This window comes from Boleophthalmus pectinirostris, unplaced genomic scaffold, assembly GCF_026225935.1.
Source record: "Boleophthalmus pectinirostris isolate CB_2022bp ecotype Guang Dong unplaced genomic scaffold, ASM2622593v1 HiC_scaffold_13, whole genome shotgun sequence".
In the NCBI taxonomy this organism is placed as follows: Eukaryota; Metazoa; Chordata; class Actinopteri; order Gobiiformes; family Gobiidae; genus Boleophthalmus; species Boleophthalmus pectinirostris.
This window is the reverse complement of record NW_026571036.1, coordinates 6,244,500-6,260,419: the sequence shown is the minus strand read 5'-3', so window position 1 is coordinate 6,260,419 and position 15,920 is coordinate 6,244,500. Positions and strand designations below refer to the sequence as shown.

The following is a 15,920-nucleotide window of genomic DNA, read 5'->3' as shown; positions in this document are numbered from 1 at the left end:
TAATTTTGCGCAAAATACGACCTTTAAAGGAAACAAACTTGTAAACATGGATCTGTGGTTATAACAACAGAAAATGTAGGGGGATGATCCAGTAGTGAACCATTTAGTGAAAATGTACTGGGTAGATGTCTATGATAATAGTATTACCTTGGTTTGTTTACAAATGATTTGTTATATTGTGATGGTGTAATGTACCAAAAGTCATAATTAAATGTAAACAAAATATTAGGACTTAATAAAATATAATACAATATTACACAAAGTTTTACAATGCAAGTGTGTTCTGTTATGATAGATATATCCAGAACTAAACCAGGACTAAAGCAGGACTAAAACAGGACTGAACCAGGACTAAACCAGGACTGAACCAGGACTGAACCAGGACTAAACCAGGTCTGAACCAGGACTAAACCAGGACTGAACCAGGACTAATCTTGGACTTGAGAGAGAGAACCCCGTGCCTGTGGAGCAGGGTGTCCTCAAAGCGCAATTAGGCAATGACTGCGCTTAGCTCCATGGGGCGCAGAGCTCTACGCCGGTCCTTTCTCCTGTGGTTACCCAACTCTCAGTCCTGGTTCAGTTCTGGTTCAGTTCTGGTTTAGACCTGTTTTAGTCCTGGTTCAGTCCTGGTCCTTCATGTCTCAGGTCACCATAGGACAGTAGGGCAGATTCATGAGTCTATGCAGTTTGTTTTCACTGTTGCCAGTAGGTCCGGTTTGACATTTAAGTTGTAGCTATTTTATATTTGTTATTTTTTTATATCTTACGTTGGGAGAAGTGGGTGAACGATGTACCCCTGTGTACCACGCCCATTACACTCCTGATTTACATGTTTCTGAGTAAACCTGCTCCTCTGGTTACGTTTACACTGAAACAAATTACCGTATCACTGTATTGGAAACGATTTGTGTCCAGACATGATCCACACAGGAGCGCGAAACCGCCTGAAACACTAGTCACATGACTAGGCTGGCGTCACATCGTCACAACGTCACGATGGGCGGTAAAAACAAGGAAGTGGAGCACCGTGTCTGAAGATGCTGCAGCCGATTTCGAGCTGAGGAAGATGGCAAGTGTGAAAACAGTCTTTTCTACTAGTGAGTAGTTCCAGCTGCACTGTTTCGCATTTGTCTTGTTTGTTTAAACTTTTTTCCACAATAGTGTCACATGACCGATGTCACGAACCCAGCGAATCAGGAAGGCACAAGTCACAGTGATGTGGTCCACTAAGGATGCAACTAGAGCTCCTATGTCAGAGTATCAACGTCAGATCCATTCTCAGATGAATTCGTGGGAGTTGGAGGCACCAGATCGTTCCGTCTTTGGAGCCGTTTTCCATCAGATTAGTGTGGACGAACACTGCATCCACAAAGAAAATGACTTGAATATGTACTAGTGTGGATGGGCCTGTATGTAGAGCCTGTCTCCATTTTGAGAACTCAGAGTGAATAGGTCAAGTAACACAAGGATTAAAGGAACTGTATGTAAAAGTTTGATTTCAGTTTTTAATTTAATAATAATTGTTAAGACCAAAATAAGATATTTCTTGGCCTCTGCACACCTTGATACAGGGTGTTGATCTCCTTAGGCCACACCCTCCCACGTTAGACAAATACACATCACCAGATATGCTTAAATCCAATAAGAATTCAAGTTTATACAGCTTGGAGTTGGAGAATATGCATAAAAATCATGATATGGTCAAAATACTCGACCATAACGCCTCATAATTGTGCACACAGTGTATTTGGATTGAGCTCATATTTACACACAAAATGACCACTGTAAATGTCCTGAGTAGGAACAAACTCATAATGAAGGAGGAGTATTTTAATTTGTGTTTCTTGTCCCTGGGCTGCGTCTGAGACTGAACTTCTGCACATGACACACACATCTTCAGGGCTGCCACCTGTGGAGAAGTAGAGATCAGAAATTATTCTCTGAGTTTTCCAGTGCAATAAAAAAAACCTGATGAAAAACATGCTTTTACTTGAGTCAATGTTTGTCTAACACACACAGGCAGTGAGAGTCTGTGTGTTAGATAAAAATGTACACTTGGAGTGTATTTTGGATGAGTCCTGGGCTGTGATCCAGGGCGTGAGGCTCTGTGCTGCTCTGTTCTGCTGTCTGCACATTTAAATCTGATAAACTGGGAGCACAAGTGAAATGAGCCTGGTGCAGGGGACTCTGCTCGCTGTTCTGCTTCTAAATGCTCTTGCAGTGTGTTTGGGGCATAAGGAGCCACTCCATGTGTCAGTTTGACAACAGAAGGAAATGTGTGCGACTGCTCCAGGCTCAAAACAGACTCATAAAGTCACTACTCACTCCAGTGTCTCCAGTCGACAGTGAGGGCTCTGTTCAAGGTCCAGGAGTTCTTTCACAGCTGATTCTGTCAGACTGTTCGACCACAGTTCCAGGTGTTTGAGATGTGAGGGGTTGGACTTCAGAGCTGAGGCCAGAAAGGAACAGCTCCTCTCTGACAAATCACACTTGCCCAATCTGAATAAAGAAAACATGATGTGGTTAAAGTCCATACAAATATAAATTGTGTTTATAGAGACATTCTGAATAATTAAATCAAATATAACAGTAAAACATATGAAACACAACTGAATGTTTATGCATCATTCTGGGCTTAATGTCATTTAAATCAATATTTTTCATTAGAATATACCTTTTGTTTATTGCAAATTTGATGGTGAAATCTAATTACCATAAGTGAACAGAACCGAATAGATTGAATTCGACCTGGACGATTGAGGGATTTTACACACACAAGTGAACACTTGTACAGTAGAGAGCCAGGAGTCATTTGTTGGAGCAGCACTTTTTGACCTGTGTTTGCTCTTTAGTGAAAGAAACATGACACAAGTAAGAGACACTGAACTGACCCGAGAGTCTCCAGTCGACAGTCTGGACTCTGAAGAAAACCACACAGATGAGACACTCCTGAATCAAACAGTTTGTTCCAACTCAGATCCAGTTCTTTGAGATGTGAGGGGTTGGACTTCAGAGCTGAGACCAGAGAGGAACAGTTCTTCTCTGACAAACCACAGCGCTCCAATCTGAATAAAGAAAACATGATGTGGTTATACATCTTATATGACACTTTTTCTCCAGTGTTAACACATTATTTGTCGTTCACTGCACCAAGTCCCCCACAGCTTCAACTCATTTCTCCAAAACATGACTTTAGTTCAAACCTTGAACCAGTGGTGGAAGATAATGAAGTACAAAAGTAAAAGTACAATACTTAAGTACAAATTTTAGGCATCCGTTCTTAAAGTTAAATTTTAGAGTAGATACTTTTTACTTTATGTCACTACATTTGAGAGCAGGTATCTGTACTTCCTACTCGAGTACATTTTAGATCTGGACTGACAAGTAAAAAGTACGTTTCTTTACAGTGTGAGACCTGCTGAAATGGAGGAGACTGCGTTTTTATCACGTTTAGTTTGTGTTAACAGCCCAACTTTGAGCAAACCAAATACACAAAACACAAAAGCGGCTAAAAAAATTAAGAAATCAACTGAATTGCTTAAAATCAGGTAAATTCTTTTTCAAAATCACTACATTTCATCCTTTAATTGTTCTAAAAATCTCTGCAAAATATTTTACTTTTTATACTTTAAGTACATTTTTAAACAGGTACCTTAATAGTAGAAGTTGAATTATAACTTNTTTCTCCAGTGTTAACACATTATTTGTCGTTCACTGTCCTTTTCAACATTTCTCCAAACTGCTTAGTTCAAACCTTGAACCAGTGGTGAAGATAATGAATAAAAAGTAAAAGTACAATACTTAAGTACAAATTTTAGGCATCTGTACTTTAATTAAAGCACGTTTAGTACTTTAGTTTGTGTTAACAGCCCAACTTTGAGCAAACCAAATACACAAAACACAAAAGCAGCTAGAAAAATCAAGAAATCAATTCAATCGATTAAAATCAGCTAAGTTTTTATCAAAATCACTACATTTCATCCTTTAATTGTTCCAAAAATCTCAGCAAAATACTTTTACTTTTAATTCTTTAAATACATTTTAAACAAGTACCTTAAAAGTAGAAGGTTGAATTCATAACTTCTCTGACTCATTACAGATGCAAACTAAGTACTAAAGTCTTTCTTTCTGTTTATTTGTTGCAGCTCATGTTTTTTTTAACAGTATTGTAGATTTAGAATAGTTTTGGTGTCTTAAATCTGCTCTTGGGTTTTTGTGTCAGAGGCATTAATTAGTTTCAATATGATCGTTTATCGTCTCTATTTTCTTCAGCGATATATCGCACTTCAAAATGTGTTACTGTAACAGGCCGACATAGAAATATAGATTGTGCTCATAGAGACATTGTGAATAATCAAATAAAGACATGATAATAAAGCATTAATAATAATACAAACATATGAAATCATCTTTAAAATCTTTTCTGGGTTTAATGCCAAATAAATCCACAACACATTTATTTTCATGTAATAGTTGAGTTCTTCATGAGTGTGTTCCAGGAATTAAATTTATCTATCGCCATGGAGACAAGCAACTAACACCACCAGGACAACTAACAAGTCAGGTCTGTGGAGAGGTGGGTTAAGTAGGAATAGATGTTTTCAAAGGTATTTTTTTAACAATGAAACACCAATAACTGAATATATGTGAGAAAAATATATTTAAGTTTATACTGTGGAATATTCCAAACAACGCAAAAATAAATACTAGAGCTTATTATGGCCGAGCTCTTTAGTGAAAGAAACATGACACAAGTAAGAGACACTGAACTGACCTGAGAGTCTCCAGTCGACAGTCTGGACTCTGCAGAAAACCACACAGATGAGACACTCCTGAATCAGACAGGTGTTTGTTCCAACCCAGATCCAGTTGTGTGAGATGTGAGAAGTTGGACTTCAGAGCTGAGGCCAGAGAGGAAGAGTTCTTCTTTGACAAACGACAGCTCTTCAATCTGAATAAAGAAAACACGATGTGGTTATACATCTTATATGACACTTTTTCTCCAGTGTTCACACATTATTTGTCGTTTACTGCACCAAGACCCCACAGCTTCAACTCATTTCTCCAAAACATGACTTTAGTTCAAACCTTGAACACATCTGAATAAAGAAAACATAATGTGGTTCATGTCCATAAAAATATAGATTATTCTGCTTATAGAGACATTCTGAATAATAAAGACATGGTAATATAGCATTAATAATAATTAAAACTAAGGCTGGGCATGTTAGAGCATTTTATCTCGTTTACTCAAAAAATAATTAATCATGATGAATTATTCTGTCACTTGTTAACACAGGTCACGTGCCAGGGCATCAACCTGCATCAAAGAGCCCTGCTCCGGTGTGTGAGTCTCTCTCAGCACATACACACACATGAGGGGGCAGGTCCACTGTATCTGTGCACTAGACATGAGGGAGAGAACAGAGTCCTGCTGTACAGAGAACACGACAGAGTCTGTGATCTCAGAGAAATGGCCCGTTAAAGTCTGAAAACTAAGAGTGACACTAAATACATGATTCCATGTGCGCGTGGAGGATTAGTGATCTATCAGTGGTACTGAGTGGAGTTTTCTGCTTGTGTCAATCATCTTTACTCTGAAAACTACAGAAATATTAACATCCCACATGTTTAATAAGCAGAGAGCTGGTTTGAACTGGGACTGCACCAGAACTGAACCAGGACTAAACAAGGGTTAAGAGGATGATTTAAATGTTGTTGTTTTTTTATTTAAAAGAAGGATAAGAATAGACTCTAAACTAATTCTGTGAAAACCATTTCACCAGATTCAAATCCTGTTCCAGACACATATCCTGAGTTTCCCAAACATTGATGAGAAATGATAATGACACTAGAATTATGCTTTGGTGATTCAATTTAAATGACATTGATCCAAACACTTAACAGTATAAGACTGTCAAGTGTTGGGATAAACACTTAACAGTGTGTTTAATAGTGCACTAGCTTTGTGCTTAAACGGAGGAGACTGACCTGAGAGTGGAGAGTTCACAGTGAGGACTCTGCAGTCCATCACACAGCACCGACACTTCTAAGTCATTCAGGTCATTCTGACTCAGATCGAGCTCTTTCAGATAGGAGGGGCTGGACTTCAGCGCTGAGGCCACCACTTCACAGTGAGTCTCTGAGAGTTCACACTTAACCAAGCCTGTGAACAGATATTTAATTGAAATGTGATTAGCCCTAACATGTATTATATGCAATTAAATTTAAATTAGTCCTAACACAGATCTGTGAAGCTGCTGTTTGTGAATGAGGACTGACCGAGCCTTCCTGCAGTTCCTCACCGCTGGGATCAGTCTCTGTCGACCCCCTTTAGACGTCTTGTACTTCTGTAGGTCCAGTTCCTCCAGGACCTGGTCTGACATCTGCAGCATGTAGGCCAGAGCCGAGCACTGGAACACAGACAGTTTCTTCTGTGATCCTCCTCTAGACTTCAGGAGGTCCTGGATCTGCTGCAGGAGAGACTGGTCCTTCATTTCCATCAGACAGTGGAAGATGTTGATGTTTTTGTCTGGAGAGACTTCATTTGAGCTGATCTCTTTCAGGTTTTGAATGATTTCTGGGATTTCTGATTGGTTTACTGGACTCAGCAGACCTCCTAAAAGTCTCTGGTTGGAGTCCAGACTGAGGCCATGAAGGAAGCGCACAAACAGGTTCAGGTGGCCATTTGAACTCTTCAGGGATGTTGTCAAGACATATTTTGAGAAACTCACTTGCACTTAATGTTTTATTTTTCTTTTCATTGTGAGACGTCAGAACAACTGTGTCACGTCCAAAGCAGTGGAGCAGGTAAACCGCTGCCATAAACTCCTGGACGCTCAGGTGAATGAAGCAGTAGACTGATTTGTTGAAGAGGACACTCTCTCGTTTGAAGATCTCTGTACAGAGTCCTGAGTAGACCGAGGCCTCGGTCAGGTCCAGACCCACCTGCTCCAGGTCTTCCTGGTAGAACATGATGTTTCCTTTCTGCAGATGTTCAAAGGCCAGTCTGCCCAGCTTCAGGAGCAGCTCACACTCGTCTGTGCTCAGCTCTGGACCACTGCTCTGTGCTCTGTACTTCCTCTTCCTGTTGGTCTGCACTAACAGGAAGTGGGCGTACATGTCGCTGAGTGTCTGGGGCAGCGCTCCGCTCTGATTGGTTCTCAACATGTGGTCCAGGACCGTGGCTGTGATCCAGCAGAAGACTGGGATCTGGCACATGATGTGGAGGCTGCGGGAGGTTCTGATGTGGGACAGGACTGTCTTACACTGCTCTTCATCTGTGAACCTCTTCCTGAAGTACTGCTCCTTCTGATGGTCAGTGATGAAGCCCCTGACCTCTGTCACCCTGTGCACAAACTGCGCTGGGATCTGATTGGCTGCTGCTGGTCTGGAGGTGATCCATATAAGGGCGGTAGGAAGCAGTTTGCCTTTGATGAGGTTCACTAACAGCACGCTGACCTCTGACCTCTGTGTGACATCAGAGATGACCTCACAGTAAAAGTCCAGAGACAGTCTGCTCTCGTCGAGGCCGTCGAAGATGAACAGGAGTTTAGAGACGGACAGAGTGTGTGCTGTGAGCGTCTGTGGACACAACAAGAACATGAACAAGAGGAGACATTTCACTGTGATCAGGTTTATCCAAGTAGAAGAAGTAGAAGAGCAGATAAAGGAGAGTCACCTGTTTTTCCAGCGCTGGATGGAACACTTGTATCAGCTCCATCAGAGTGTAGCGCCCCCCTCTGACCAGGTTCAGCTCTCTGAAGGACAGAGGCAGCACCAGGTCCAGCTCCTGGTTCTCTGAGCCCTGGGCCCAGTCCAGAGAGAACTTCAGGACTGAGAAGGTCTTCCCCACTCCAGCCACACCACAGGTCAGCACCGCTCTGATGGACTTCTGCTTCTTCTGCTCCTCCTGCTCCTCCTGCTCCTCCTGCTCCTCCTGCTGTGGCTCCCCCTGCTGCTGCTCAGTGGGCAGTGCTTTAAAGATGTCCTGACACCTGATGGAGGTTTCCTGGACAGTCTTCTTGGAGAGTTTCTCCAGCCTCCTCTCCTCATGTTGGGCTGTGGCCTCTTCACTGAGGCCCTCTGTGATGTACAGCTCAGTGTAGATGCTGTTCAGAGGAGTTCTACTTCCTGCTCCTTCAGTTCCCTCTGTCACACTCCCACATCTGCTGCTCAGGCTCAGCTTATGGTCCTGCAGAACCTTCTGGAGCTCTTCATCTGCTGTGAGAGGAACATGTGAGCAGATGTTTCATGTAACATGTGTTTTGTGTGTCCTCATAAACAGTGTAATATAGACCAACCTTGTGTAGTGCTGTGGACCTGCTTTTCATTTGCCGTGTCAGTGCGTTGAGCCCTGGGCCTGGAGTCTCGTAGTGACTTTTCCCTATGGACAAAAGACTGAACTCATTTGATATAAACTGATGAAGTTTTGAATCAGTTTTTTTATTTAGGTGTTAGTCCTCACAGTGAGTCTGAAGGAGCAGGTTCAGGGCTGAAGAATTAGAGGTTCATCTTTAGACAAGTCACTCTTCATGGACACAGCACTGGACACTGAGGCTGTGGATCTGTGTGTGGAGAGAAAACATCATGTGTTGTTACTTTGAAGACTTTGTTACTGTCAGCTTTGTTTAAAAGACTTATTCTGAAGTTTTAATTTCTACTGACACAGGTTTTTTTAGTGCAGAGCTTTGATTCTTGGCCATGTCCACAGCAAAGGTGATCTACAGAACTACTACTACTAATGCTCCATAGCTTCCTGCCCACAGCAGTTAGGCTGGTAAATCAGACACTCTGATTGGACTCTGTACGACTTTTACTTCATCTACTGTTGCACTGAATTGTCGTCGCTGTGAAACACAGTTTTGTTTTTATGTAACATGAAAATTACAACTAAACTAAATTAATCTAATCTTGTTGGCCACTGTTTGTCTGTTAAAAACTTTAGAAAGACTTAAAATATCACAAAGATAAATGTATATTGTACAAATCTTGTTAAAATAACTAGTGACTTGACAAACTGTTCAATAATAGAGAGATGAACAATATTATTTTGGGCTCATTATTCAGATGTATCTTTTTATGCATCGGCTGTAGTGGGTCAAATACTTCACATAATTATGATACATTTTAGACACTAACTCACCAAAATGTTTCATTGTTTATTTATCTATTACAGTTTTATTCACAATATGGTTCATTTAGAAAAGGTTTACACTGTGATTCTCCTCCTGTAGGGTCAGTGTCTGTGTCATAAAGTGATCTTCAATATTATTGTTCAGTCTAATATTTTCTGATAGGTCATAGAAAGGCATTAGACCCAACAGTCACATGATAACATTGGCTGTAGAAATGTAAACATATTTCAGATGTAGATTTCACGTGATTATAAATATTTTGTAGTAAAACAAGAGAGTTTTGGAGAAATGCTTCACATTTGAACTGCAGCAAGTCCACAGATTTCTTAGGGGTGGGTGATACTGACAAAAATGAGGAGGAGAATTAGACCATATGTTTTGCAGTCCTCAAACTTAACACCAAGTACCACCAATGAAAATATATGGCTTTGTGAGTACCACCAGATCTAAAAGAAAATCTATAACAAACATTTGTAGGTCTAAACAAGGACTGAACTAGATCTGAAACAGGACTACACCATTACTACAGTTCCAAAACAGAAACTTACTAAGAGGAGGACAAAAACACTTCAATATACAAACAGTAGAACTGAAGAGGTCTCTGTGTATCACCAGAACTACACTTCTACACGAGAAGCACTGTGCTAAAACATGACTGTAAATGTTGTGGTGCAGGTTCAAGTATCACACAAAAGTGAATGGACCATCAAATACAAAAAGATCACTTGTTTGAAAGATTGTACTGTAAGCATCTTTATTTCGAATCAGCTCTTTTGGCACTATTGTTTTTATAATATATTGGTCTGATTGGTCTGTACAGTTGGTCCTCTGACTGGCTGAGAGCTGGAGACACTTGTCACAGTGAGGGACACGAGGACACTGGACAAACTGCTCTTCATCATGGACACTCCTGCGCACCCACTGCACCAGACTACAGAAGGACAAATAATACTCCCTACAACTGTACAACAACTCACCCACTGCACTAGACTGTAGATGGACAGATAATACTCCCTACAACTGTATAACAACTAATGTCATATGTCACTCTCTTTAGAACTTTAGGCAGAGCTCTGAAAATACACAAAGTATCACAAAGATAAATGCATTTTGTAGAAATCGTATGGATTTGTGTAGGCCTGTCACAATAATGACTGAAGTGACAAACTGTTCAGAGATTCATTTTAGTATTTAGGGCTTAATATTTGTATGTAATATCTGAGTAAGTATTTGAGCAAGTGTTCTTATTTTTGTAGTGTGTTAGCTGTAGAGGGTCAAATTAGACAAACTACAATTTTCATCATTGCACGGCCTTTCCTTACCCCATCCCCTTGGGTGTAGTCTAGATATACTTAAAATGACTTTGTTTTATTTAATTTTTACAAATCTGTACATAGACAGTTGTTGGGAGAAACACAGAGTCCTCCCTGAAGTGTGAGGAACATCTCCAGATCATCACAAGTAGAAATGGTGCCATTTCTCTGGAGACTCAACACTGGGACTTTGAGGAGCTTCATTTACGTCTCTTCTAGTCACACTATTTTATACTGGTGCTGCACTGAACTGTTCACTCTTCTGTCTTCTACAACACTTTAGCCTTTAGCATTACAAAACACACAACTGTAATTCTCTTTTGTCTTTATATGACATGTTATTTTAGTGTGACATTTGTTCTTACAGTGAGTCTGAAGGAGCAGGTTCAGGGCTGAAGAATGGAGGTTCATCTTTAGACCAGTCACTCTTCATGGACACAGCACTGGACACTGAGGCTGTGGATCTGTGTGTGGAGAGAAAACATCATGTGTTGTTACTTCGAAGACTTTGTTACTGTCAGCTTTGTTTAAAAGACTTATTCTGAAGTTTTAATTTCTACTGACACAGGTTTTTTAGTGCAGAGCTTTGATTCTTGGCCATGTCCACAGCAAAGGTGATCTACAGAACTACTACTACTAATGCTCCATAGCTTCCTGCCCACAGCAGTTAGGCTGGTAAATCAGACACTCTGATTGGACTCTGTACGACTTTTACTTCATCTAATGTTGCACTGAATTTTCGTCACTGTGAAACACAGTTTTGTTTTTATGTAACATGAAAATTACAACTAAACTAAACTAATCTAATCTTGTTGGCCACTGTTTGTCTGTTAAAAACTTTAGAAAGACTTAAAATATCACAAAGATAAATGTATATTGTACAAATCTTGTTAAAATAACTAGTGACTTTACAAACTGTTCAATAATAGAGAGATGAACAATATTATTTTGGGCTCAGTATTCAGATGTATCTTTTTATACATCAGCTGTAGTGGGTCAAATACTTCACATAATTATGATACATTTTAGACACTAACTCACCAAAATGATTAATTGTTTATTTACTGTATCTATTACAGTTTTATTCACAATATGGTTCATTTAGAAAAGGTTTACACTGTGATTCTACTGCTATAGGGTCAGTGTCTGTGTCATAAAGTGATCTTCAATATTATTGTTCAGTCTAATATTTTCTGATAGGTCATAGAAAGGCATTAGACCCAATAGTCACATGATAACATTGGCTGTAGAAATGTAAACATATTTCAGATGTAGATTTCATGTGATTATAAATATTTTGTAGTAAACAAGAGAGTTTTGGAGAAATGCTTCACATTTGAACTGCAGCAAGTCCACAGATTTCTTAGGGGTGGGTGATACTGACAAAAAATTATGATAAGAATTAGACCATATGTTTTGCAGTCCTCAAACTTAACACCAAGTACCACCAATGAAAATATATGGCTTTGTGAGTACCACCAGATCTAAAAGAAAATCTATAACAAACATTTGTAGCTCTAAACAAGGACTGAACTAGATCTGAAACAGGACTACACCATTACTACAGTTCCAAAACAGAAACTTACTAAGAGGAGGACAAAAACACTTCAATATACAAACAGTAGAACTGAAGAGGTCTCTGTGTATCACCAGAACTACACTTCTACACGAGAAGCACTGTGCTAAAACATGACTGTAAATGTTGTGGTGCAGGTTCAAGTATCACACAAAAGTGAGTGGACCATCAAATACAAAAAGATCACTTGTTTAAATGACTGTACTGTAAGCATCTTTATTTTGAATCAGTTCTTTTGGCACTATTGTTTTTATAATATATCTGATTGGTCTGTACAGTTGGTCCTCTGACTGGCTGAGAGCTGGAGACACTTGTCACAGTGAGGGACACGAGGACACTGGACAAACTGCTCTTCATCATGGACACTCCTGCTCACCCACTGCACCAGACTACAGAAGGACAAATAATACTCCCTACAACTGTACAACAACTCACCCACTGCACCGGGCTATAGAGAGACAGATAATACTCCCTACAACTGTATAACAACTAATGTCATATGTCACTCTCTTTAGAACTTTAGGCAGAGCTCTGAACATACACGAAGTGTCACAAAGATAAATGCATTTTGTAGAAATCGTATGGATTTGTGTAGGCCTGTCACAATAATGACTGAAGTGACAAACTGTTCAGAGATTCATTTTAGTATTTAGGGCTTAATATTTGTATGTAATATTTGAGTAAGTATTTGAGCAAGTGTTCTTATTTTTGTAGTGTGTTAGCTGTAGAGTGTCAAATTATTTTAGTGTGACATTTGTTCTTACAGTGAGTCTGAAGGAGCAGGTTCAGGGCTGAAGAATGGAGGTTCATCTTTAGACCAGTCACTCTTCATGGACACAGCACTGGACACTGGGGCTGTGGATCTGTGTGTGGAGAGAAAACATCATGTGTTGTTACTTAGAAGACTTTGTTACTGTCAGCTTAGATCAGTCTGACAAAGGCACATGTAACACGACCCTTTTTATTGGATCAATAAGACAAAACAGCAGCAGCATGACTGTGGGCTGCCTCTCATGTCTTTATATTTCTCTACTCCACAGAAGTGACAGTTTTATGACATGAAAAAACAGGGCAGGGCAACGTCTTAGGAACAAACCTACCTCTTTTAATGGAAATGAACAACAGGTGCACTAGAGCAACAACAATGAGTCAACCCCTAAAACACGACTGGTTTTACATGTGGTGGTCATTTCAAGTTTCTCCCTCTTGGTGTTTTTTGGCTGCTTTTCCACTAGTGCTGCTTTGGCTAGAGCGATTATCACTACTGGGAGTCTGAGGTCATTCCTTAGCCCTACAGAAGTTGTCCAACTTCTCCAGGATGCCACATCCAAATGTGCTGTTGCAAGGAGTTTTAATGTGCCTCCCAGCACAATTTCCAGAACATGGAGGAGATTTCAGGAGACAGACAGTTATTCTAGGAGCACTGGACAGGGCTGAAGAAGGTCCTCAGCCCATCAACAGAATGAATATTTGCTCCTTTGTGCAGGAGAAACAAGTTAATCACTGCCCGTGTCCTGCAGAATGATCTTCAGGAGGCCACTGGTGTGAATGTCCAGACAAACAATCAGAAACAGACTTCATGAAGATGATGGAGGCACCACGTCCTGCAGTGGGCCCTGTGCTCACTGCGCAGCACCGTGGAGCTCAAATGGCATTTGCTAGATGACAGAGATGAGAGCAGGTTCACCATGAGCTCCTGTGAAAGACGTGAAAGAATCTGGAGAAGACAAGGAGAAAGAGTCTGGAGAAGACAAGGACGAGAGCACTCTGCTACCTGCAACATGGTTCAGCATGAGCGGTTTGGTGGTGGGTCAGTGATATTCTGGGCGGGCATATCTATGGAGAGATGCACAGACCTCTACTGGCTAGAAAACAGCAGTCTGATGCCATTAGGTATCAGGATGAACCCTTTGTCAGACCCTACAATGATGCAGTAGGTCCTGGGTTCCTCCTGATGCACAACAATGTCTGGCCTCAGGTGGTGAGAGTCTGCAGGCAGAACCTGGAGGATGAAGGCATTGATACAGTTGAATGGCCCTCACGATCACCTGACTTAAACATAATAGAACACCTTTGGGTGTTTGGGTCCATCAAATACTGTCAGGTTGTTCCTCAGACGCTACAGGAGCTCAGTGACGTCCTCACTCAGATCTGGGAGGACATTCCACAAGACTCCATCTGTCATCTCATTACGAGCAAACCACGACTTTGTCAAACATGCAGACAAGCACGTGGGGACCACACAAGATACTGAGAAAGATTTTGAGATGCAGAAATTACATTTTGTCAAAATGGACGAGCCTGTCACATCATTATTTCACTTTGATTTTCAGGGGTGTAAAATGAAGCCCTCTGTGGGCTGAAAATGTAATCTCCATTAAAAGAGGTGGGATCCTTTTGTTACCTTGTCCATATTTGTAGAGATATCCAGCTTTATTTTTTTTTACTTTAAGATCTGCTGTGTTTACTGAGTTTTGTAAAGTAGTATATTTTAGTTTGACCCTGTTTGACTAGTAAATGAAGGCCTGAGAGTTTTTAAAAAATACATACTGTTATTTATGATTTTCTATTTTCATTATTATTCACGCTAATATTATATTATTGTACTTCTGTTGTTATTTCACACATAATTAAAAAAGTTTGTCTCCACTGTTGTGTGAGTGTAATTGTTCTGTGATGTGTGCCTCTATTGGACTGTGTAAATACTAACACTAAACTCTGTAAACAGTGTAAATAAATATATGTCTACTGCTATATTGGATCCTATTTTAGTTTTAGGCACTGTCCCCAAAATAAATCAGTACATAAGATGATGGGGTTTAACAGTGAATGACAAATGACTGGACTCACTTTGTCCCAGAGAGATCCGGCTCAGCGCTGCCCCCTGGAGGTTCTTTTCTGGTGGGACGTCCTTTTATCTGCTGATTCCCTGAAGCCATTTCCCCGCTCGCACCAACTGGAGGAGAAACCACAGAGAGACATGTTTCACTCTTTACATTTGAGCTCTGCTGCATTTGAAACAAGGCTTTAGTCATTTTAACTCTCTCAGGCTCAAATTAAATTTTAGTAACAGGAAAAAATCAGATATTTGGGGAAAATGATCATATGGGGTAGTAATATACAATCCTGACTTTTTTTTGAGAGAGACTTTCACATCCAATGTGTTCTGAGATGTTGAAGATTTGCAGCATTGGTCCGGTGTGGTAAATTAACACTGAAGACTGAAAATGATATGAACGCTAACTTTATGTGTATACCACTTTTCATAACAATGAAAACATAAAGCACAGTGTAACAGCTTTACAGTGGCAGAACAACATCACTTTTTTGTGTGGTTCTCCAAGAAACAATTTTTATCCTTTGTAAACAACAAAAGTACTTTGCACTTCTGGCAGGTCGTTTGCGTGTAACCATTCTTGCACAGTCTGCATCGCCCACATTTATCAGCATGGATGGAAAAAAAGGTTCCTGGATTTAAAAAAGCTAATAAAATATGGATTTGGAGTAAGTAGGTAACTGGCATTTAGTTGTTGCAAATCTGCAACGCCTCCCTGGAGAGGGTTAACACCACTTCTACTAAAGTGACAGTAGCACTGCTCACAATAGTTCTAAGTGAGTAAGTCAAAGTGAGTATTAGTAGTACTTAAGCCTGTAACGATATCACATTATATTGATATATTTATACAGAGAAATAGCATGATAAACAATGATCCTGAAATTACTTTATACCACTGATAAAAACAAACAAACAATAAAGCTGGATAATCCCAGTGAACCATTTTAAAAACAGAAATAGCATTATTTAAAGGCAGAGAACCAAAAACTCACCTCGGTTCAGAATATGCTTTCACTTTGAGCACATACCTCAGTCACGTGACCTGCCTCTGGAACGTG

General features: G+C 40.2%; 1 pseudogene; it reads right to left on the bottom strand.

The window, feature by feature from the left end:
• Positions 1-462: 462 nt before the first annotated feature.
• LOC110164347 (NACHT, LRR and PYD domains-containing protein 12-like) lies at positions 463-15,891 on the bottom strand (annotated as a pseudogene).
• Positions 15,892-15,920: the final 29 nt, after the last annotated feature.